Source organism: Ptiloglossa arizonensis, unplaced genomic scaffold (assembly GCF_051014685.1).
Source record: "Ptiloglossa arizonensis isolate GNS036 unplaced genomic scaffold, iyPtiAriz1_principal scaffold0023, whole genome shotgun sequence".
Classification (NCBI taxonomy): Eukaryota; Metazoa; Arthropoda; class Insecta; order Hymenoptera; family Colletidae; genus Ptiloglossa; species Ptiloglossa arizonensis.
Genome location: NW_027478393.1, coordinates 1,428,938 through 1,454,745, shown reverse-complemented (window position 1 = coordinate 1,454,745; position 25,808 = coordinate 1,428,938).

The following is a 25,808-nucleotide window of genomic DNA, read 5'->3' as shown; positions in this document are numbered from 1 at the left end:
CAGGAATATTTGGGTTTAGCCAATCCGTTCGCGAGATATGGGAGTCTGAAGGGAAGAAATGGTTGAGAATGCAACAAATTTTTCGCACTTCTGCTGCTCCAATCGCTTAACCGGAATGGCCTAGGGAAAAACAACCATACCGTTGTAATCGGGCGAGTTTCTACTTTCAGACTCAACAGGAATTTTTGGGTTTAGTCAATCCGTTCGCGAGATATGGGAGTTTGAAGCTAAGAAATGGTTGAGAAGGCAATAAATTTTGCGCACTTCTGCTGCTCCAAACGCTGACCAGAAAGGCCTAGGGAAAAAATACACATACCGTTGTAATCGGGCGAGTTTCTACTGTCAGACGCAACAGGAATTTTTGGGTTTGGTCAATCCGTTCGCGAGATATAGGAGTTTGAAGCTAAGAAATGGTTGAGTAGATCACAAATTTTACGCAATTCTGCTGCTCCAAACGCTTAACCAGGATGGCCTAGGGAAAAAATACACATATCGTTGTAATCGGGCGAGTTTCTGCTTTCAAACGCAACAGGAATATTTGGGTTTGGTCAATCCATTCGCGAGATATGGGAGTTTGAAGCTATGAAATGGTTGAGAAGACAACAAATTTTTCGCACTTCTGCTGCTCCAAACGCTTAACCGGAATGGCCTAGGGAAAAACAACCATACCGTTGTAATCGGGCGAGTTTCTACTTTCAGACTCAACAGGAATTTTTGGGTTTATTCAATCCGTTCGCGAGATATGGGAGTCTGAAGCTAAGAAATGGTTGAGAAGACAACAAATTTTTCGCACTTCTGCTGCTCCAATCGCTTAACCAGAATGGCCTAGGGAAAAAATACACATACCGTTGTAATCGGGCGAGTTTCTACTATCAGATGCAACAGGAATTTTTGGGTTTAGTCAATCCGTTCGCGAGATATGGGAGTTTGAAGCTAAGAAATGGTTGAGAAGGCAACAAATTTTCCGCACTTCTGCTGCTCCAAACGCGTGACCAGAAAGGCCTAGGGAAAAAATACACATACCGTTATAATCGGGCGAGTATCTACTTTCAGACGCAACATGAATATTTGGGTTTGGTCAATCCGTTCGCCAGATATGGGCGTTTGAAGCTAAGAAATGGTTGAGGAGACCACGAATTTTACGCAATTCTGCTGCTCCAAACGCTTAACCAGGATGGCCTAGGGAAAAAATACACATACCGTTGTAATCGGGCGAGATTCTGCTTTCAAACGCAACAGGAATATTTGGGTTTGGTCAATCCATTCGCGAGATATGGGAGTTTGAAGCTATGGAATGGTTGAGAAGACAACAAATTTTACGCACTTCTGCTGCTCCAAACGCTTAACCGGAATGGCCTAGGGAAGAATAACCATACCGTTGTAATCGGGCGAGTTTCTACTTTCAGACTCAACAGGAATTTTTGGGTTTGGTCAATCCGTTCGCCAGATATGGGCGTTTGAAGCTAAGAAATGGATGAGAAGACCACAAATTTTACGCACTTCTGCTGCTCCAAACGCTTAACCAGGATGGCCTAGGGAAAAAATACACATACCGTTGTAATCGGGCGAGTTTCTACTTTCAGACGCAACATGAATATTTGGGTTTGGTCAATCCGTTCGCCAGATATGGGCGTTTGAAGCTAAGAAATGGTTGAGAAGACCCCAAATTTTACGCAATTCTGCTGCTCCAAAAGCTTAACCAGGATGGCCTAGGGAAAAAATACACATACCGTTGTAATCGGGCGAGTTTCTGCTTTCAAACGCAACAGGAATATTTGGGTTTGGTCAATCCATTCGCGAGATATGGGAGTTTGAAGCTATGAAATGGTTGAGAAGACAACAAATATTACGCACTTCTGCTGCTCCAAACGCTTAACCAGAATGGCCTAGGGAAAAAATACACATACCGTAGTAACAGTATGAGTTTCTAATCTCAGACGCAGCAGGAATTTTATGGTTTGGTCAATCCGTACGCGCGATATAGGAGTTTGAATCTAAGAAATGGTTGAGAAGACAACCAATTTTTCGCACTTCTGCTGCTCCAAACGCTTAACCGGAATGGCCTAGGGAAGAATAACCATACCGTTGTAATCGGGCGAGTTTCTACTTTCAGGCTCAACAGGAATTTTTGGGTTTAGTCAATCCGTTCGCGAGATATGGGATTCTGAAGCTAAGAAATTGTTGAGAAGGCAACAAATTTTTTGCACTTCTGCTGCTCCAATCGCTTAACCAGAATGGCCTAGGAAAAAAACACACATACCGTTGTAATCTGGCGAGTTTCTACTTTCAGACGCAACAGGAATATTTGGGTTTGGTCAATCCGTTCGCCAGATATGGGCGTTTGGAGCTAAGAAATGGATGAGAAGACCACAAATTTTTCGCACTTCTGCTGCTCCAAACGCTTAACCAGGATGGCCTAGGGAAAAAATACACATACCGTTGTAATCGGGCGAGTTTCTACTTTCAGACGCAACAGGAATATTTGGGTTTGGTCAATCCATTCGAGAGATATGGGAGTTTGAAGCTATGAAATGGTTGAGAAGACAACCAATTTTTCGCACTTCTGCTGCTCCAAACGCTTAACCGGAATGGGCGAGGGAAAAATAACCATACCGTTGTAATCGGGCGAGTTTCTACTTTCAGACTCAACAGGAATTTTTGGGTTTAGTCAATCCGTTCGCGAGATATGGGAGTCTGAAGCTAAGAAATGGTTGAGAAGACAACAAATTTGTCGCACTTCTGCTGCTCCAATCGCTTAACCAGAATGGCCTAGGGAAAAAATACACATACCGTTGTAATCGGGAGAGTTTCTACTATCAGATGCAACAGGAATATTTGGGTTTAGTCAATCCGTTCGCGAGATATGGGAGTCTGAAGGGAAGAAATGGTTGAGAATGCAACAAATTTTTCGCACTTCTGCTGCTCCAATCGCTTAACCGGAATGGCCTAGGGAAAAACAACAATACCGTTGTAATCGGGCGAGTTTCTACTTTCAGACTCAACAGGAATTTTTGGGTTTAGTCAATCCGTTCGCGAGATATGGGAGTTTGAAGCTAAGAAATGGTTGAGAAGGCAAAAAAATTTTGCGCACTTCTGCTGCTCCAAACGCGTGACCAGAAAGGCCTAGGGAAAAAATACACATACCGTTGTAATCGGGCGAGTTTCTACTGTCAGACGCAACAGGAATTTTTGGGTTTGGTCAATCCGTTCGCGAGATATGGGAGTTTGAAGCTAAGAAGTGGTTGAGATGGCAACTAATTTTTCGCACTTCTGCTGCTCCAAACGCTTAACCAGAATGGCCTAGGGAAAAAATACACATACCGTTATAATCGGGCGAGTTTCTACTTTCAGACGCAACATGAATATTTGGGTTTGGTCAATCCGTTCGCCAGATATGGGCGTTTGAAGCTAAGAAATGGTTGAGAAGATCACAAATTTTACGCAATTCTGCTGCTCCAAACGCTTAACCAGGATGGCCTAGGGAAAAAATACACATACCGTTGTAATCGGGCGAGTTTCTGCTTTCAAACGCAACAGGAATATTTGGGTTTGGTCAATCCATTCGCGAGATATGGGAGTTTGAAGCTATGAAATGGTTGAGAAGACAACAAATTTTTCGCACTTCTGCTGCTCCAAACGCTTAACCGGAATGGCCTAGGGAAAAACAACCATACCGTTGTAATCGGGCGAGTTTCTACTTTCAGACTCAACAGGAATTTTTGGGTTTATTCAATCCGTTCGCGAGATATGGGAGTCTGAAGCTAAGAAATGGTTGAGAAGACAACAAATTTTTCGCACTTCTGCTGCTCCAATCGCTTAACCAGAATGGCCTAGGGAAAAAATACACATACCGTTGTAATCGGGCGAGTTTCTACTATCAGATGCAACAGGAATTTTTGGGTTTAGTCAATCCGTTCGCGAGATATGGGAGTTTGAAGCTAAGAAATGGTTGAGAAGGCAACAAATTTTCCGCACTTCTGCTGCTCCAAACGCGTGACCAGAAAGGCCTAGGGAAAAAATACACATACCGTTATAATCGGGCGAGTATCTACTTTCAGACGCAACATGAATATTTGGGTTTGGTCAATCCGTTCGCCAGATATGGGCGTTTGAATCTAAGAAATGGTTGAGGAGACCACGAATTTTACGCAATTCTGCTGCTCCAAACGCTTAACCAGAATGGCCTAGGGAAAAAATACACATACCGTTGTAATCGGGCGAGTTTCTGCTTTCAAACGCAACAGGATTATTTGGGTTTGGTCAATCCATTCGCGAGATATGGGAGTTTGAAGCTATGGAATGGTTGAGAAGACAACAAATTTGACGCACTTCTGCTGCTCCAAACGCTTAACCGGAATGGCCTAGGGAAGAATAACCATACCGTTGTAATCGGGCGAGTTTCTACTTTCAGACTCAACAGGAATTTTTGGGTTTGGTCAATCCGTTCGCCAGATATGGGCGTTTGAAGCTAAGAAATGGATGAGAAGACCACAAATTTTACGCACTTCTGCTGCTCCAAACGCTTAACCAGGATGGCCTGGGGAAAAAATACACAAACCGTTGTAATCGGGCGAGTTTCTACTTTCAGACGCAACATGAATATTTGGGTTTGGTCAATCCGTTCGCCAGATATGGGCGTTTGAAGCTAAGAAATGGTTGAGAAGACCACAAATTTTACGCAATTCTGCTGCTCCAAAAGCTTAACCAGGATGGCCTAGGGAAAAAATACACATACCGTTGTAATCGGGCGAGTTTCTGCTTTCAAACGCAACAGGAATATTTGGGTTTGGTCAATCCATTCGCGAGATATGGGAGATTGAAGCTATGAAATGGTTGAGAAGACAACAAATATTACGCACTTCTGCTGCTCCAAACGCTTAACCAGAATGGCCTAGGGAAAAAATACACATACCGTAGTAACAGTATGAGTTTCTAATCTCAGACGCAGCAGGAATTTTATGGTTTGGTCAATCCGTACGCGCGATATAGGAGTTTGAATCTAAGAAATGGTTGAGAAGACAACCAATTTTTCGCACTTCTGCTGCTCCAAACGCTTAACCGGAATGGCCTAGGGAAGAATAACCATACCGTTGTAATCGGGCGAGTTTCTACTTTCAGGCTCAACAGGAATTTTTGGGTTTAGTCAATCCGTTCGCGAGATATGGGATTCTGAAGCTAAGAAATGGTTGAGAAGGCAACAAATTTTCCGCACTTCTGCTGCTCCAAACGCGTGACCAGAAAGGCCTAGGGAAAAAATACACATACCGTTATAATCGGGCGAGTATCTACTTTCAGACGCAACATGAATATTTGGGTTTGGTCAATCCGTTCGCCAGATATGGGCGTTTGAATCTAAGAAATGGTTGAGGAGACCACGAATTTTACGCAATTCTGCTGCTCCAAACGCTTAACCAGAATGGCCTAGGGAAAAAATACACATACCGTTGTAATCGGGCGAGTTTCTGCTTTCAAACGCAACAGGATTATTTGGGTTTGGTCAATCCATTCGCGAGATATGGGAGTTTGAAGCTATGGAATGGTTGAGAAGACAACAAATTTGACGCACTTCTGCTGCTCCAAACGCTTAACCGGAATGGCCTAGGGAAGAATAACCATACCGTTGTAATCGGGCGAGTTTCTACTTTCAGACTCAACAGGAATTTTTGGGTTTGGTCAATCCGTTCGCCAGATATGGGCGTTTGAAGCTAAGAAATGGATGAGAAGACCACAAATTTTACGCACTTCTGCTGCTCCAAACGCTTAACCAGGATGGCCTGGGGAAAAAATACACAAACCGTTGTAATCGGGCGAGTTTCTGCTTTCAGACGCAACATGAATATTTGGGTTTGGTCAATCCGTACGCGCGATATAGGAGTTTGAATCTAAGAAATGGTTGAGAAGACAACCAATTTTTCGCACTTCTGCTGCTCCAAACGCTTAACCGGAATGGCCTAGGGAAGAATAACCATACCGTTGTAATCGGGCGAGTTTCTACTTTCAGGCTCAACACGAATTTTTGGGTTTAGTCAATCCGTTCGCGAGATATGGGATTCTGAAGCTAAGAAATGGTTGAGAAGGCAACAAATTTTCCGCACTTCTGCTGCTCCAAACGCGTGACCAGAAAGGCCTAGGGAAAAAATACACATACCGTTATAATCGGGCGAGTATCTACTTTCAGACGCAACATGAATATTTGGGTTTGGTCAATCCGTTCGCCAGATATGGGCGTTTGAATCTAAGGAATGGTTGAGGAGACCACGAATTTTACGCAATTCTGCTGCTCCAAACGCTTAACCAGAATGGCCTAGGGAAAAAATACACATACCGTTGTAATCGGGCGAGTTTCTGCTTTCAAACGCAACAGGATTATTTGGGTTTGGTCAATCCATTCGCGAGATATGGGAGTTTGAAGCTATGGAATGGTTGAGAAGACAACAAATTTGACGCACTTCTGCTGCTCCAAACGCTTAACCGGAATGGCCTAGGGAAGAATAACCATACCGTTGTAATCGGGCGAGTTTCTACTTTCAGACTCAACAGGAATTTTTGGGTTTGGTCAATCCGTTCGCCAGATATGGGCGTTTGAAGCTAAGAAATGGATGAGAAGACCACAAATTTTACGCACTTCTGCTGCTCCAAACGCTTAACCAGGATGGCCTGGGGAAAAAATACACAAACCGTTGTAATCGGGCGAGTTTCTACTTTCAGACGCAACATGAATATTTGGGTTTGGTCAATCCGTTCGCCAGATATGGGCGTTTGAAGCTAAGAAATGGTTGAGAAGACCACAAATTTTACGCAATTCTGCTGCTCCAAAAGCTTAACCAGGATGGCCTAGGGAAAAAATACACATACCGTAGTAACAGTATGAGTTTCTAATCTCAGACGCAGCAGGAATTTTATGGTTTGGTCAATCCGTACGCGCGATATAGGAGTTTGAATCTAAGAAATGGTTGAGAAGACAACCAATTTTTCGCACTTCTGCTGCTCCAAACGCTTAACCGGAATGGCCTAGGGAAGAATAACCATACCGTTGTAATCGGGCGAGTTTCTACTTTCAGGCTCAACAGGAATTTTTGGGTTTAGTCAATCCGTTCGCGAGATATGGGATTCTGAAGCTAAGAAATTGTTGAGAAGGCAACAAATTTTTTGCACTTCTGCTGCTCCAATCGCTTAACCAGAATGGCCTAGGAAAAAAACACACATACCGTTGTAATCTGGCGAGTTTCTACTTTCAGACGCAACAGGAATATTTGGGTTTGGTCAATCCGTTCGCCAGATATGGGCGTTTGGAGCTAAGAAATGGATGAGAAGACCACAAATTTTTCGCACTTCTGCTGCTCCAAACGCTTAACCAGGATGGCCTAGGGAAAAAATACACATACCGTTGTAATCGGGCGAGTTTCTACTTTCAGACGCAACAGGAATATTTGGGTTTGGTCAATCCATTCGAGAGATATGGGAGTTTGAAGCTATGAAATGGATGAGAAGACCACAAATTTTTCGCACTTCTGCTGCTCCAAACGCTTAACCAGGATGGCCTAGGGAAAAAATACACATACCGTTGTAATCGGGCGAGTTTCTACTATCAGATGCAACAGGAATATTTGGGTTTAGTCAATCCGTTCGCGAGATATGGGAGTCTGAAGGGAAGAAATGGTTGAGAATGCAACAAATTTTTCGCACTTCTGCTGCTCCAATCGCTTAACCGGAATGGCCTAGGGAAAAACAACCATACCGTTGTAATCGGGCGAGTTTCTACTTTCAGACTCAACAGGAATTTTTGGGTTTAGTCAATCCGTTCGCGAGATATGGGAGTTTGAAGCTAAGAAATGGTTGAGAAGGCAACAAATTTTGCGCACTTCTGCTGCTCCAAACGCTGACCAGAAAGGCCTAGGGAAAAAATACACATACCGTTGTAATCGGGCGAGTTTCTACTGTCAGACGCAACAGGAATTTTTGGGTTTGGTCAATCCGTTCGCGAGATATGGGAGTTTGAAGCTAAGAAATGGTTGAGATGGCAACAAATTTTTCGAACTTCTGCTGCTCCAAACGCTTAACCAGAATGGCCTAGGGGAAAAATACACATTCCGTAGTAATCGTAAGAGTTTCTAATTTCAGACGCAGCAGGAATTTTTGGGTTTGGTCAATCCGTTCGCGAGATATAGGAGTTTGAAGCTAAGAAATGGTTGAGAAGACAACAAATTCTTCGCAATTCTGCTGATCCAATCGCTTAACCAGAATGGCCTCGGGAAAAAATACACATACCGTTGTAATCGGGCGAGTTTCTACTATCAGATGCAACAGGAATATTTGGGTTTAGTCAATCCGTTCGCGAGATATGGGAGTCTGAAAGGAAGAAATGGTTGAGAATGCAACAAATTTTTCGCACTTCTGCTGCTCCAATCGCTTAACCGGAATGGACTAGGGAAAAACAACCATACCGTTGTAATCGGGCGAGTTTCTACTTTCAGACTCAACAGGAATTTTTGGGTTTAGTCAATCCGTTCGCGAGATATGGGAGTTTGAAGCTAAGAAATGGTTGAGAAGGCAACAAATTTTGCGCACTTCTGCTGCTCCAAACGCGTGACCAGAAAGGCCTAGGGAAAAAATACACATACCGTTGTAATCGGGCGAGTTTCTACTGTCAGACGCAACAGGAATTTTTGGGTTTGGTCAATCCGTTCGCGAGATATGGGAGTTTGAAGCTAAGAAATGGTTGAGATGGCAACTAATTTTTCGCACTTCTGCTGCTCCAAACGCTTAACCAGAATGGCCTAGGGAAAAAATACACATACCGTTATAATCGGGCGAGTTTCTATTTTCAGACGCAACATGAATATTTGGGTTTGGTCAATCCGTTCGCCAGATATGGGCGTTTGAAGCTAAGAAATGGTTGAGAAGATCACAAATTTTACGCAATTCTGCTGCTCCAAACGCTTAACCAGGATGGCCTAGGGAAAAAATACACATACCGTTGTAATCGGGCGAGTTTCTGCTTTCAAACGCAACAGGAATATTTGGGTTTGGTCAATCCATTCGCGAGATATGGGAGTTTGAAGCTATGAAATGGTTGAGAAGACAACAAATTTTTCGCACTTCTGCTGCTCCAAACGCTTAACCGGAATGGCCTAGGGAAAAACAACCATACCGTTGTAATCGGGCGAGTTTCTACTTTCAGACTCAACAGGAATTTTTGGGTTTATTCAATCCGTTCGCGAGATATGGGAGTCTGAAGCTAAGAAATGGTTGAGAAGACAACAAATTTTTCGCACTTCTGCTGCTCCAATCGCTTAACCAGAATGGCCTAGGGAAAAAATACACATACCGTTGTAATCGGGCGAGTTTCTGCTTTCAAACGCAACAGGAATATTTGGGTTTGGTCAATCCATTCGCGAGATATGGGAGTTTGAAGCTATGGAATGGTTGAGAAGACAACAAATTTTACGCACTTCTGCTGCTCCAAACGCTTAACCGGAATGGTCTAGGGAAGAATAACCATACCGTTGTAATCGGGCGAGTTTCTACTTTCAGACTCAACAGGAATTTTTGGGTTTGGTCAATCCGTTCGCCAGATATGGGCGTTTGAAGCTAAGAAATGGATGAGATGACCACAAATTTTACGCACTTCTGCTGCTCCAAACGCTTAACCAGGATGGCTTAGGGAAAAAATACACATACCGTTGTAATCGGGCGAGTTTCTACTATCAGATGCAACAGGAATATTTGGGTTTAGTCAATCCGTTCGTGAGATATGGGAGTCTGAAGGGAAGAAATGGTTGAGAATGCAACAAATTTTTCGCACTTCTGCTGCTCCAAACGCTTAACCAGAATGGCCTAGGGAAAAAATACGCATTCCGTAGTAATCGTAAGAGTTTCTAATTTCAGACGCAGCAGGAATTTTTGGGTTTGGTCAATCCGTTCGCGAGATATAGGAGTTTGAAGCTAAGAAATGGTTGAGAAGGCAACAAATTTTGCGCACTTCTGCTGCTCCAAACGCTTAACCAGGATGGCCTAGGGAAAAAATACACATACCGTTGTAATCGGGCGAGTTTCTGCTTTCAAACGCAACAGGAATATTTGGGTTTGGTCAATCCATTCGCGAGATATGGGAGTTTGAAGCTATGAAATGGTTGAGAAGACAACAAATTTTACGCACTTCTGCTGCTCCAAACGCTTAACCGGAATGGCCTAGGGAAGAATAACCATACCGTTGTAATCGGGCGAGTTTCTACTTTCAGACTCAACAGGAATTTTTGGGTTTAGTCAATCCGTTCGCGAGATATGGGATTCTGAAGCTAAGAAATTGTTGAGAAGGCAACAAATTTTTTGCACTTCTGCTGCTCCAATCGCTTAACCAGAATGGCCTAGGGAAAAAACACACATACCGTTGTAATCTGGCGGGTTTCTACTTTCAGACGCAACAGGAATATTTGGGTTTGGTCAATCCGTTCGCCAGATATGGGCGTTTGGAGCTAAGAAATGGATGAGAAGACCACAAATTTTTCGCACTTCTGCTGCTCCAAACGCTTAACCAGGATGGCCTAGGGAAAAAATACACATACCGTTGTAATCGGGCGAGTTTCTACTTTCAGACGCAACAGGAATATTTGGGTTTGGTCAATCCATTCGAGAGATATGGGAGTTTGAAGCTATGAAATGGTTGAGAAGACAACCAATTTTTCGCACTTCTGCTGCTCCAATCGCTTAACCGGAATGGCCTAGGGAAAAACAACCATACCGTTGTAATCGGGCGAGTTTCTACTTTCAGACTCAACAGGAATTTTTGGGTTTAGTCAATCCGTTCGCCAGATATGGTAGTTTGAAGCTAAGAAATGGTTGAGATGGCAACAAATTTTTCGAACTTCTGCTGCTCCAAACGCTTAACCAGAATGGCCTAGGGGAAAAATACACATTCCGTAGTAATCGTAAGAGTTTCTAATTTCAGACGCAGCAGGAATTTTTGGGTTTGGTCAATCCGTTCGCGAGATATAGGAGTTTGAAGCTAAGAAATGGTTGAGAAGACAACAAATTTTTCGCAATTCTGCTGATCCAATCGCTTAACCAGAATGGCCTCGGGAAAAAATACACATACCGTTGTAATCGGGCGAGTTTCTACTATCAGATGCAACAGGAATATTTGGGTTTAGTCAATCCGTTCGCGAGATATGGGAGTCTGAAAGGAAGAAATGGTTGAGAATGCAACAAATTTTTCGCACTTCTGCTGCTCCAATCGCTTAACCGGAATGGACTAGGGAAAAACAACCATACCGTTGTAATCGGGCGAGTTTCTACTTTCAGACTCAACAGGAATTTTTGGGTTTAGTCAATCCGTTCGCGAGATATGGGAGTTTGAAGCTAAGAAATGGTTGAGAAGGCAACAAATTTTGCGCACTTCTGCTGCTCCAAACGCGTGACCAGAAAGGCCTAGGGAAAAAATACACATACCGTTGTAATCGGGCGAGTTTCTACTGTCAGACGCAACAGGAATTTTTGGGTTTGGTCAATCCGTTCGCGAGATATGGGAGTTTGAAGCTAAGAAATGGTTGAGATGGCAACTAATTTTTCGCACTTCTGCTGCTCCAAACGCTTAACCAGAATGGCCTAGGGAAAAAATACACATACCGTTATAATCGGGCGAGTTTCTACTTTCAGACGCAACATGAATATTTGGGTTTGGTCAATCCGTTCGCCAGATATGGGCGTTTGAAGCTAAGAAATGGTTGAGAAGATCACAAATTTTACGCAATTCTGCTGCTCCAAACGCTTAACCAGGATGGCCTAGGGAAAAAATACACATACCGTTGTAATCGGGCGAGTTTCTGCTTTCAAACGCAACAGGAATATTTGGGTTTGGTCAATCCATTCGCGAGATATGGGAGTTTGAAGCTATGAAATGGTTGAGAAGACAACAAATTTTTCGCACTTCTGCTGCTCCAAACGCTTAACCGGAATGGCCTAGGGAAAAACAACCATACCGTTGTAATCGGGCGAGTTTCTACTTTCAGACTCAACAGGAATTTTTGGGTTTATTCAATCCGTTCGCGAGATATGGGAGTCTGAAGCTAAGAAATGGTTGAGAAGACAACAAATTTTTCGCACTTCTGCTGCTCCAATCGCTTAACCAGAATGGCCTAGGGAAAAAATACACATACCGTTGTAATCGGGCGAGTTTCTACTATCAGATGCAACAGGAATTTTCGGGTTTGGTCAATCCGTTCGCGAGATATGGGAGTTTGAAGCTAAGAAATGGTTGAGAAGGCAACAAATTTTCCGCACTTCTGCTGCTCCAAACGCGTGACCAGAAAGGCCTAGGGAAAAATACACATACCGTTATAATCGGGCGAGTATCTACTTTCAGACGCAACATGAATATTAGGGTTTGGTCAATCCGTTCGCCAGATATGGGCGTTTGAAGCTAAGAAATGGTTGAGGAGACCACGAATTTTACGCAATTCTGCTGCTCCAAACGCTTAACCAGGATGGCCTAGGGAAAAAATACACATACCGTTGTAATCGGGCGAGTTTCTGCTTTCAAACGCAACAGGAATATTTGGGTTTGGTCAATCCATTCGCGAGATATGGGAGTTTGAAGCTATGGAATGGTTGAGAAGACAACAAATTTTACGCACTTCTGCTGCTCCAAACGCTTAACCGGAATGGCCTAGGGAAGAATAACCATACCGTTGTAATCGGGCGAGTTTCTACTTTCAGACTCAACAGGAATTTTTGGGTTTGGTCAATCCGTTCGCCAGATATGGGCGTTTGAAGCTAAGAAATGGATGAGAAGACCACAAATTTTGCGCACTTCTGCTGCTCCAAACGCGTGACCAGAAAGGCCTAGGGAAAAAATACACATACCGTTGTAATCGGGCGAGTTTCTACTGTCAGACGCAACAGGAATTTTTGGGTTTGGTCAATCCGTTCGCGAGATATGGGAGTTTGAAGCTAAGAAATGGTTGAGATGGCAACTAATTTTTCGCACTTCTGCTGCTCCAAACGCTTAACCAGAATGGCCTAGGGAAAAAATACACATACCGTTATAATCGGGCGAGTTTCTACTTTCAGACGCAACATGAATATTTGGGTTTGGTCAATCCGTTCGCCAGATATGGGCGTTTGAAGCTAAGAAATGGTTGAGAAGATCACAAATTTTACGCAATTCTGCTGCTCCAAACGCTTAACCAGGATGGCCTAGGGAAAAAATACACATACCGTTGTAATCGGGCGAGTTTCTGCTTTCAAACGCAACAGGAATATTTGGGTTTGGTCAATCCATTCGCGAGATATGGGAGTTTGAAGCTATGAAATGGTTGAGAAGACAACAAATTTTTCGCACTTCTGCTGCTCCAAACGCTTAACCGGAATGGCCTAGGGAAAAACAACCATACCGTTGTAATCGGGCGAGTTTCTACTTTCAGACTCAACAGGAATTTTTGGGTTTGGTCAATCCGTTCGCCAGATATGGGCGTTTGAAGCTAAGAAATGGATGAGAAGACCACAAATTTTACGCACTTCTGCTGCTCCAAACGCTTAACCAGGATGGCTTAGGGAAAAAATACACATACCGTTGTAATCGGGCGAGTTTCTACTATCAGATGCAACAGGAATATTTGGGTTTAGTCAATCCGTTCGTGAGATATGGGAGTCTGAAGGGAAGAAATGGTTGAGAATGCAACAAATTTTTCGCACTTCTGCTGCTCCAAACGCTTAACCAGAATGGCCTAGGGAAAAAATACGCATTCCGTAGTAATCGTAAGAGTTTCTAATTTCAGACGCAGCAGGAATTTTTGGGTTTGGTCAATCCGTTCGCGAGATATAGGAGTTTGAAGCTAAGAAATGGTTGAGAAGGCAACAAATTTTCCGCACTTCTGCTGCTCCAAACGCGTGACCAGAAAGGCCTAGGGAAAAAATACACATACCGTTATAATCGGGCGAGTATCTACTTTCAGACGCAACATGAATATTTGGGTTTGGTCAATCCGTTCGCCAGATATGCGCGTTTGAAGCTAAGAAATGGTTGAGGAGACCACGAATTTTACGCAATTCTGCTGCTCCAAACGCTTAACCAGGATGGCCTAGGGAAAAAATACACATACCGTTGTAATCGGGCGAGTTTCTGCTTTCAAACGCAACAGGAATATTTGGGTTTGGTCAATCCATTCGCGAGATATGGGAGTTTGAAGCTATGGAATGGTTGAGAAGACAACAAATTTTACGCACTTCTGCTGCTCCAAACGCTTAACCGGAATGGCCTAGGGAAGAATAACCATACCGTTGTAATCGGGCGAGTTTCTACTTTCAGACTCAACAGGAATTTTTGGGTTTGGTCAATCAGTTCGCCAGATATGGGCGTTTGAAGCTAAGAAATGGATGAGAAGACCACAAATTTTACGCACTTCTGCTGCTCCAAACGCTTAACCAGGATGGCTTAGGGAAAAAATACACATACCGTTGTAATCGGGCGAGTTTCTACTATCAGATGCAACAGGAATATTTGGGTTTAGTCAATCCGTTCGTGAGATATGGGAGTCTGAAGGGAAGAAATGGTTGAGAATGCAACAAATTTTTCGCACTTCTGCTGCTCCAAACGCTTAACCAGAATGGCCTAGGGAAAAAATACGCATTCCGTAGTAATCGTAAGAGTTTCTAATTTCAGACGCAGCAGGAATTTTTGGGTTTGGTCAATCCGTTCGCGAGATATAGGAGTTTGAAGCTAAGAAATGGTTGAGAAGGCAACAAATTTTGCGCACTTCTGCTGCTCCAAACGCGTGACCAGGAAGGCCTAGGGAAAAAATACACATACCGTTGTAATCGGGCGAGTTTCTACTGTCAGACGCAACAGGAATTTTTGGGTTTGATCAATCCGTTCGCGAGATATGGGAGTTTGAAGCTGAGATATGGTTGAGATGGCAACAAATTTTTCGCACTTCTGCTGCTCCAAACGCTTAACCAGAATGGCTTTGGGAAAAAATACACATACCGTTATAATCGGGCGAGTTTCTACTTTCAGACGCAACATGATTATTTGGGTTTGGTCAATCTGTTCGCCAGATATGGGCGTTTGAAGCTAAGAAATGTTTGAGAAGACCACAAATTTTACGCACTTCTGCTGCTCCAAACGCTTAACCAGGATGGCCTAGGGAAAAAATACACATACCGTTGTAATCGGGCGAGTTTCTGCTTTCAAACGCAACAGGAATATTTGGGTTTGGTCAATCCATTCGCGAGATATGGGAGTTTGAAGCTATGAAATGGTTGAGAAGACAACAAATTTTACGCACTTCTGCTGCTCCAAACGCTTAACCAGAATGGCCTAGGGAAAAAGTACACATACCGTAGTAACCGTATGAGTTTCTAATCTCAGACGCAGCAGGAATTTTAGGGTTTGGTCAATCCGTACGCGCGATATAGGAGTTTCAATCGAAGAAATGGTTGAGAAGACAACCAATTTTTTGCACTTCTGCTGCTCCAAACGCTTAACCGGAATGGCCTAGGGAAGAATAACCATACCGTTGTAATCGGGCGAGTTTCTACTTTCAGACTCAACAGGAATTTTTGGGTTTAGTCAGTCCGTTCGCGAGATATGGGAGTCTGAAGCTAAGAAATTGTTGAGAAGGCAACAAATTTTTTGCACTTCTGCTGCTCCAATCGCTTAACCAGAATGGCCTAGGGAAAAACACACATACCGTTGTAATCTGGCGAGTTCCTACTTTCAGACGCAACAGGAATATTTGGGTTTGGTCAATCCGTTCGCCAGATATGGGCGTTTGAAGCTAAGAAATGGATGAGAAGACCACAAATTTTACGCACTTCTGCTGCTCCAAACGCTTAACCGGAATGGGCGAGGGAAAAATAACCATACCGTTATAATCGGGCGAGTTTCTGCTTTCAGACTCAACAGGAATTTTTGGGTTTAGTCAATCCGTTCGCGAGATATGGGAGTTTGAAGCTAAGAAATGGTTGAGAAGGCAACAAATTTTGCGCACTTCTGCTGCTCCAAACGCGTGACCAGAAAGGCCTAGGGAAAAAATACACACCGTAGTAACCGTATGAGTTTCTAATCTCAGACGCAGCAGGAATTTTAGGGTTTGGTCAATCCGTTCGCGAGATATGGGAGTCTGAAGCTAAGAAATGGTTGAGAAGACAACCAATTATTCGCACTTCTGCTGCTCCAATCGCTTAACCGGAATGGCCTAGGAAAAAATAACCATACCTTTATAATCGGGCGAGTTTCTACTTTCAGACTCAACAGGAATTTTTGGGTTTAGTCAATCCGTTCGCGAGATATGGGAGTCTGAAGCTAAGAAATGGTTGAGAAGACAACAAATTTTTCGCAATTCTGCAGCTCCAATTGCTTAACCAGTATGGCCTAGGGAAAAAATACGCATGCCGTTGTAATCGGGCGAGTTTCTACTATCAGATGCAACAGGAATATTTGGGTTTAGTCAATCCGTTCGCGAGATATGGGAGTCTGAAGGGAAGAAATGGTTGAGAATGCAACAAATTTTTCGCACTTCTGCTGCTCCAATCGCTTAACCGGAATGGCCTAGGGAAAAAATACACATACCGTTATAATCGGGCGAGTTTCTACTTTCAGACGCAACATGAATATTTGGGTTTGGTCCTTCCGTTCGCCAGATATGGGCGTTTGAAGCTAAGAAATGGTTGAGAAGACCACAAATTTTACGCAATTCTGCTGCTCCAAAAGCTTAACCAGGATGGCCTAGGGAAAAAATACACATACCGTTGTAATCGGGCGAGTTTCTGCTTTCAAACGCAACAGGAATATTTGGGTTTGGTCAATCCATTCGCGAGACATGGGAGTTTGAAGCTATGAAATGGTTGAGAAGACAACAAATATTACGCACTTCTGCTGCTCCAAACGCTTAACCAGAATGGCCTAGGGAAAAAATACACATACCATAGTAACAGTATGAGTTTCTAATCTCAGACGCAGCAGGAATTTTATGGTTTGGTCAATCCGTACGCGCGATATAGGAGTTTGAATCTAAGAAATGGTTGAGAAGACAACCAATTTTTCGCACTTCTGCTGCTCCAAACGCTTAACCGGAATGCCCTAGGGAAGAATAACCATACCGTTGTAATCGGGCGAGTTTCTACTTTCAGACTCAACAGGAATTTTTGGGTTTAGTCAATCCGATCGCGAGATATGGGATTCTGAAGCTAAGAAATTGTTGAGAAGGCAACAAATTTTTTGCACTTCTGCTGCTCCAATCGCTTAACCAGAATGGCCTAGGGAAAAAACACACAAACCGTTGTAATCTGGCGAGTTTCTACTTTCAGACGCAACAGGAATATTTGGGTTTGGTCAATCCGTTCGCCAGATATGGGCGTTTGGAGCTAAGAAATGGATGAGAAAACCACAAATTTTACGCACTTCTGCTGCTCCAAACGCTTAACCAGGATGGCCTATGGAAAAAATACACATACCGTTGTAATCGGGCGAGTTTCTACTTTCAAACGCAACAGGAATATTTGGGTTTGGTCAATCCATTCGCGACACATGGGAGTTTGAAGCTATGAAATGGTTGAGAAGACAACAAATATTACGCACTTCTGCTGCTCCAAACGCTTAACCGGAATGGCCTAGGGAAAAACAACCATACCGTTGTAATCGGGCGAGTTTCTACTTTCAGACTCAACAGGAATTTTTGGGTTTATTCAATCCGTTCGCGAGATATGGGAGTCTGAAGCTAAGAAATGGTTGAGAAGACAACAAATTTTTCGCACTTCTGCTGCTCCAATCGCTTAACCAGAATGGCCTAGGGAAAAAATACACATACCGTTGTAATCGGGCGAGTTTCTACTATCAGATGCAACAGGAATTTTTGGGTTTAGTCAATCCGTTCGCGAGATATGGGAGTTTGAAGCTAAGAAATGGTTGAGAAGGCAACAAATTTTCCGCACTTCTGCTGCTCCAAACGCGTGACCAGAAAGGCCTAGGGAAAAAATACACATACCGTTATAATCGGGCGAGTATCTACTTTCAGACGCAACATGAATATTTGGGTTTGGTCAATCCGTTCGCCAGATATGGGCGTTTGAATCTAAGAAATGGTTGAGGAGACCACGAATTTTACGCAATTCTGCTGCTCCAAACGCTTAACCAGAATGGCCTAGGGAAAAAATACACATACCGTTGTAATCGGGCGAGTTTCTGCTTTCAAACGCAACAGGATTATTTGGGTTTGGTCAATCCATTCGCGAGATATGGGAGTTTGAAGCTATGGAATGGTTGAGAAGACAACAAATTTGACGCACTTCTGCTGCTCCAAACGCTTAACCGGAATGGCCTAGGGAAGAATAACCATACCGTTGTAATCGGGCGAGTTTCTACATTCAGACTCAACAGGAATTTTTGGGTTTGGTCAATCCGTTCGCCAGATATGGGCGTTTGAAGCTAAGAAATGGATGAGAAGACCACAAATTTTACGCACTTCTGCTGCTCCAAACGCTTAACCAGGATGGCCTGGGGAAAAAATACACATACCGTTGTAATCGGGCGAGTTTCTACTTTCAGACGCAACATGAATATTTGGGTTTGGTCAATCCGTTCGCCAGATATGGGCGTTTGAAGCTAAGAAATGGTTGAGAAGACCACAAATTTTACGCAATTCTGCTGCTCCAAAAGCTTAACCAGGATGGCCTAGGGAAAAAATACACATACCGTTGTAATCGGGCGAGTTTCTGCTTTCAAACGCAACAGGAATATTTGGGTTTGGTCAATCCATTCGCGAGATATGGGAGATTGAAGCTATGAAATGGTTGAGAAGACAACAAATATTACGCACTTCTGCTGCTCCAAACGCTTAACCAGAATGGCCTAGGGAAAAAATACACATACCGTAGTAACAGTATGAGTTTCTAATCTCAGACGCAGCAGGAATTTTATGGTTTGGTCAATCCGTACGCGCGATATAGGAGTTTGAATCTAAGAAATGGTTGAGAAGACAACCAATTTTTCGCACTTCTGCTGCTCCAAACGCTTAACCGGAATGGCCTAGGGAAGAATAACCATACCGTTGTAATCGGGCGAGTTTCTACTTTCAGGCTCAACAGGAATTTTTGGGTTTAGTCAATCCGTTCGCGAGATATGGGATTCTGAAGCTAAGAAATTGTTGAGAAGGCAACAAATTTTTTGCACTTCTGCTGCTCCAATCGCTTAACCAGAATGGCCTAGGAAAAAAACACACATACCGTTGTAATCTGGCGAGTTTCTACTTTCAGACGCAACAGGAATATTTGGGTTTGGTCAATCCGTTCGCCAGATATGGGCGTTTGGAGCTAAGAAATGGATGAGAAGACCACAAATTTTTCGCACTTCTGCTGCTCCAAACGCTTAACCAGGATGGCCTAGGGAAAAAATACACATACCGTTGTAATCGGGCGAGTTTCTACTTTCAGACGCAACAGGAATATTTGGGTTTGGTCAATCCATTCGAGAGATATGGGAGTTTGAAGCTATGAAATGGATGAGAAGACCACAAATTTTTCGCACTTCTGCTGCTCCAAACGCTTAACCAGGATGGCCTAGGGAAAAAATACACATACCGTTGTAATCGGGCGAGTTTCTACTATCAGATGCAACAGGAATATTTGGGTTTAGTCAATCCGTTCGCGAGATATGGGAGTCTGAAGGGAAGAAATGGTTGAGAATGCAACAAATTTTTCGCACTTCTGCTGCTCCAATCGCTTAACCGGAATGGCCTAGGGAAAAACAACCATACCGTTGTAATCGGGCGAGTTTCTACTTTCAGACTCAACAGGAATTTTTGGGTTTAGTCAATCCGTTCGCGAGATATGGGAGTTTGAAGCTAAGAAATGGTTGAGAAGGCAACAAATTTTGCGCACTTCTGCTGCTCCAAACGCTGACCAGAAAGGCCTAGGGAAAAAATACACATACCGTTGTAATCGGGCGAGTTTCTACTGTCAGACGCAACAGGAATTTTTGGGTTTGGTCAATCCGTTCGCGAGATATGGGAGTTTGAAGCTAAGAAATGGTTGAGATGGCAACAAATTTTTCGAACTTCTGCTGCTCCAAACGCTTAACCAGAATGGCCTAGGGGAAAAATACACATTCCGTAGTAATCGTAAGAGTTTCTAATTTCAGACGCAGCAGGAATTTTTGGGTTTGGTCAATCCGTTCGCGAGATATAGGAGTTTGAAGCTAAGAAATGGTTGAGAAGACAACAAATTCTTCGCAATTCTGCTGATCCAATCGCTTAACCAGAATGGCCTCGGGAAAAAATACACATACCGTTGTAATCGGGCGAGTTTCTACTATCAGATGCAACAGGAATATTTGGGTTTAGTCAATCCGTTCGCGAGATATGGGAGTCTGAAAGGAAGAAATGGTTGAGAATGCAACAAATTTTTCGCACTTCTGCTGCTCCAATCGCTTAACCGGAATGGACTAGGGAAAAACAACCATACCGTTGTAATCGGGCGAGTTTCTACTTTCAGACTCAACAGGAATTTTTGGGTTTAGTCAATCCGTTCGCGAGATATGGGAGTTTGAAGCTAAGAAATGGTTGAGAAGGCAACAAATTTTGCGCACTTCTGCTGCTCCAAACGCGTGACCAGAAAGGCCTAGGGAAAAAATACACATACCGTTGTAATCGGGCGAGTTTCTACTGTCAGACGCAACAGGAATTTTTGGGTTTGGTCAATCCGTTCGCGAGATATGGGAGTTTGAAGCTAAGAAATGGTTGAGATGGCAACTAATTTTTCGCACTTCTGCTGCTCCAAACGCTTAACCAGAATGGCCTAGGGAAAAAATACACATACCGTTATAATCGGGCGAGTTTCTATTTTCAGACGCAACATGAATATTTGGGTTTGGTCAATCCGTTCGCCAGATATGGGCGTTTGAAGCTAAGAAATGGTTGAGAAGATCACAAATTTTACGCAATTCTGCTGCTCCAAACGCTTAACCAGGATGGCCTAGGGAAAAAATACACATACCGTTGTAATCGGGCGAGTTTCTGCTTTCAAACGCAACAGGAATATTTGGGTTTGGTCAATCCATTCGCGAGATATGGGAGTTTGAAGCTATGAAATGGTTGAGAAGACAACAAATTTTTCGCACTTCTGCTGCTCCAAACGCTTAACCGGAATGGCCTAGGGAAAAACAACCATACCGTTGTAATCGGGCGAGTTTCTACTTTCAGACTCAACAGGAATTTTTGGGTTTATTCAATCCGTTCGCGAGATATGGGAGTCTGAAGCTAAGAAATGGTTGAGAAGACAACAAATTTTTCGCACTTCTGCTGCTCCAATCGCTTAACCAGAATGGCCTAGGGAAAAAATACACATACCATTGTAATCGGGCGAGTTTCTGCTTTCAAACGCAACAGGAATATTTGGGTTTGGTCAATCCATTCGCGAGATATGGGAGTTTGAAGCTATGGAATGGTTGAGAAGACAACAAATTTTACGCACTTCTGCTGCTCCAAACGCTTAACCGGAATGGTCTAGGGAAGAATAACCATACCGTTGTAATCGGGCGAGTTTCTACTTTCAGACTCAACAGGAATTTTTGGGTTTGGTCAATCCGTTCGCCAGATATGGGCGTTTGAAGCTAAGAAATGGATGAGATGACCCCAAATTTTACGCACTTCTGCTGCTCCAAACGCTTAACCAGGATGGCTTAGGGAAAAAATACACATACCGTTGTAATCGGGCGAGTTTCTACTATCAGATGCAACAGGAATATTTGGGTTTAGTCAATCCGTTCGTGAGATATGGGAGTCTGAAGGGAAGAAATGGTTGAGAATGCAACAAATTTTTCGCACTTCTGCTGCTCCAAACGCTTAACCAGAATGGCCTAGGGAAAAAATACGCATTCCGTAGTAATCGTAAGAGTTTCTAATTTCAGACGCAGCAGGAATTTTTGGGTTTGGTCAATCCGTTCGCGAGATATAGGAGTTTGAAGCTAAGAAATGGTTGAGAAGGCAACAAATTTTGCGCACTTCTGCTGCTCCAAACGCTTAACCAGGATGGCCTAGGGAAAAAATACACATACCGTTGTAATCGGGCGAGTTTCTGCTTTCAAACGCAACAGGAATATTTGGGTTTGGTCAATCCATTCGCGAGATATGGGAGTTTGAAGCTATGAAATGGTTGAGAAGACAACAAATTTTACGCACTTCTGCTGCTCCAAACGCTTAACCGGAATGGCCTAGGGAAGAATAACCATACCGTTGTAGTCGGGCGAGTTTCTACTTTCAGACTCAACAGGAATTTTTGGGTTTAGTCAATCCGTTCGCGAGATATGGGATTCTGAAGCTAAGAAATTGTTGAGAAGGCAACAAATTTTTTGCACTTCTGCTGCTCCAATCGCTTAACCAGAATGGCCTAGGGAAAAAACACACATACCGTTGTAATCTGGCGGGTTTCTACTTTCAGACGCAACAGGAATATTTGGGTTTGGTCAATCCGTTCGCCAGATATGGGCGTTTGGAGCTAAGAAATGGATGAGAAGACCACAAATTTTTCGCACTTCTGCTGCTCCAAACGCTTAACCAGGATGGCCTAGGGAAAAAATACACATACCGTTGTAATCGGGCGAGTTTCTACTTTCAGACGCAACAGGAATATTTGGGTTTGGTCAATCCATTCGAGAGATATGGGAGTTTGAAGCTATGAAATGGTTGAGAAGACAACCAATTTTTCGCACTTCTGCTGCTCCAATCGCTTAACCGGAATGGCCTAGGGAAAAACAACCATACCGTTGTAATCGGGCGAGTTTCTACTTTCAGACTCAACAGGAATTTTTGGGTTTAGTCAATCCGTTCGCCAGATATGGTAGTTTGAAGCTAAGAAATGGTTGAGATGGCAACAAATTTTTCGAACTTCTGCTGCTCCAAACGCTTAACCAGAATGGCCTAGGGGAAAAATACACATTCCGTAGTAATCGTAAGAGTTTCTAATTTCAGACGCAGCAGGAATTTTTGGGTTTGGTCAATCCGTTCGCGAGGTATAGGAGTTTGAAGCTAAGAAATGGTTGAGAAGACAACAAATTTTTCGCAATTCTGCTGATCCAATCGCTTAACCAGAATGGCCTCGGGAAAAAATACACATACCGTTGTAATCGGGCGAGTTTCTAGTATCAGATGCAACAGGAATATTTGGGTTTAGTCAATCCGTTCGCGAGATATGGGAGTCTGAAAGGAAGAAATGGTTGAGAATGCAACAAATTTTTCGCACTTCTGCTGCTCCAATCGCTTAACCGGAATGGACTAGGGAAAAACAACCATACCGTTGTAATCGGGCGAGTTTCTACTTTCAGACTCAACAGGAATTTTTGGGTTTAGTCAATCCGTTCGCGAGATATGGGAGTTTGAAGCTAAGAAATGGTTGAGAAGGCAACAAATTTTGCGCACTTCTGCTGCTCCAAACGCGTGACCAGAAAGGCCTAGGGAAAAAATACACATACCGTTGTAATCGGGCGAGTTTCTACTGTCAGACGCAACAGGAATTTTTGGGTTTGGTCAATCCGTTCGCGAGATATGGGAGTTTGAAGCTAAGAAATGGTTGAGATGGCAACTAATTTTTGGCACTTCTGCTGCTCCAAACGCTTAACCAGAATGGCCTAGGGAAAAAATACACATACCGTTATAATCGGGCGAGTTTCTACTTTCAGACGCAACATGAATATTTGGGTTTGGTCAATCCGTTCGCCAGATATGGGCGTTTGAAGCTAAGAAATGGTTGAGAAGATCACAAATTTTACGCAATTCTGCTGCTCCAAACGCTTAACCAGGATGGCCTAGGGAAAAAATACACATACCGTTGTAATCGGGCGAGTTTCTGCTTTCAAACGCAACAGGAATATTTGGGTTTGGTCAATCCATTCGCGAGATATGGGAGTTTGAAGCTAAGAAATGGTTGAGATGGCAACTAATTTTTGGCACTTCTGCTGCTCCAAACGCTTAACCAGAATGGCCTAGGGAAAAACAACCATACCGTTGTAATCGGGCGAGTTTCTACTTTCAGACTCAACATGAATATTTGGGTTTGGTCAATCCGTTCGCCAGATATGGGCGTTTGAAGCTAAGAAATGGTTGAGAAGATCACAAATTTTACGCAATTCTGCTGCTCCAAACGCTTAACCAGGATGGCCTAGGGAAAAAATACACATACCGTTGTAATCGGGCGAGTTTCTGCTTTCAAACGCAACAGGAATATTTGGGTTTGGTCAATCCATTCGCGAGATATGGGAGTTTGAAGCTATGAAATGGTTGAGAAGACAACAAATTTTTCGCACTTCTGCTGCTCCAAACGCTTAACCGGAATGGCCTAGGGAAAAACAACCATACCGTTGTAATCGGGCGAGTTTCTACTTTCAGACTCAACAGGAATTTTTGGGTTTATTCAATCCGTTCGCGAGATATGGGAGTCTGAAGCTAAGAAATGGTTGAGAAGACAACAAATTTTTCGCACTTCTGCTGCTCCAATCGCTTAACCAGAATGGCCTAGGGAAAAAATACACATACCGTTGTAATCGGGCGAGTTTCTACTATCAGATGCAACAGGAATTTTTGGGTTTAGTCAATCCGTTCGCGAGATATGGGAGTTTGAAGCTAAGAAATGGTTGAGAAGGCAACAAATTTTCCGCACTTCTGCTGCTCCAAACGCGTGACCAGAAAGGCCTAGGGAAAAATACACATACCGTTATAATCGGGCGAGTATCTACTTTCAGACGCAACATGAATATTAGGGTTTGGTCAATCCGTTCGCCAGATATGGGCGTTTGAAGCTAAGAAATGGTTGAGGAGACCACGAATTTTACGCAATTCTGCTGCTCCAAACGCTTAACCAGGATGGCCTAGGGAAAAAATACACATACCGTTGTAATCGGGCGAGTTTCTGCTTTCAAACGCAACAGGAATATTTGGGTTTGGTCAACCCATTCGCGAGATATGGGAGTTTGAAGCTATGGAATGGTTGAGAAGACAACAAATTTTACGCACTTCTGCTGCTCCAAACGCTTAACCGGAATGGCCTAGGGAAGAATAACCATACCGTTGTAATCGGGCGAGTTTCTACTTTCAGACTCAACAGGAATTTTTGGGTTTGGTCAATCCGTTCGCCAGATATGGGCGTTTGAAGCTAAGAAATGGATGAGAAGACCACAAATTTTGCGCACTTCTGCTGCTCCAAACGCGTGACCAGAAAGGCCTAGGGAAAAAATACACATACCGTTGTAATCGGGCGAGTTTCTACTGTCAGACGCAACAGGAATTTTTGGGTTTGGTCAATCCGTTCGCGAGATATGGGAGTTTGAAGCTAAGAAATGGTTGAGATGGCAACTAATTTTTCGCACTTCTGCTGCTCCAAACGCTTAACCAGAATGGCCTAGGGAAAAAATACACATACCGTTATAATCGGGCGAGTTTCTACTTTCAGACGCAACATGAATATTTGGGTTTGGTCAATCCGTTCGCCAGATATGGGCGTTTGAAGCTAAGAAATGGTTGAGAAGATCACAAATTTTACGCAATTCTGCTGCTCCAAACGCTTAACCAGGATGGCCTAGGGAAAAAATACACATACCGTTGTAATCGGGCGAGTTTCTGCTTTCAAACGCAACAGGAATATTTGGGTTTGGTCAATCCATTCGCGAGATATGGGAGTTTGAAGCTATGAAATGGTTGAGAAGACAACAAATTTTTCGCACTTCTGCTGCTCCAAACGCTTAACCGGAATGGCCTAGGGAAAAACAACCATACCGTTGTAATCGGGCGAGTTTCTACTTTCAGACTCAACAGGAATTTTTGGGT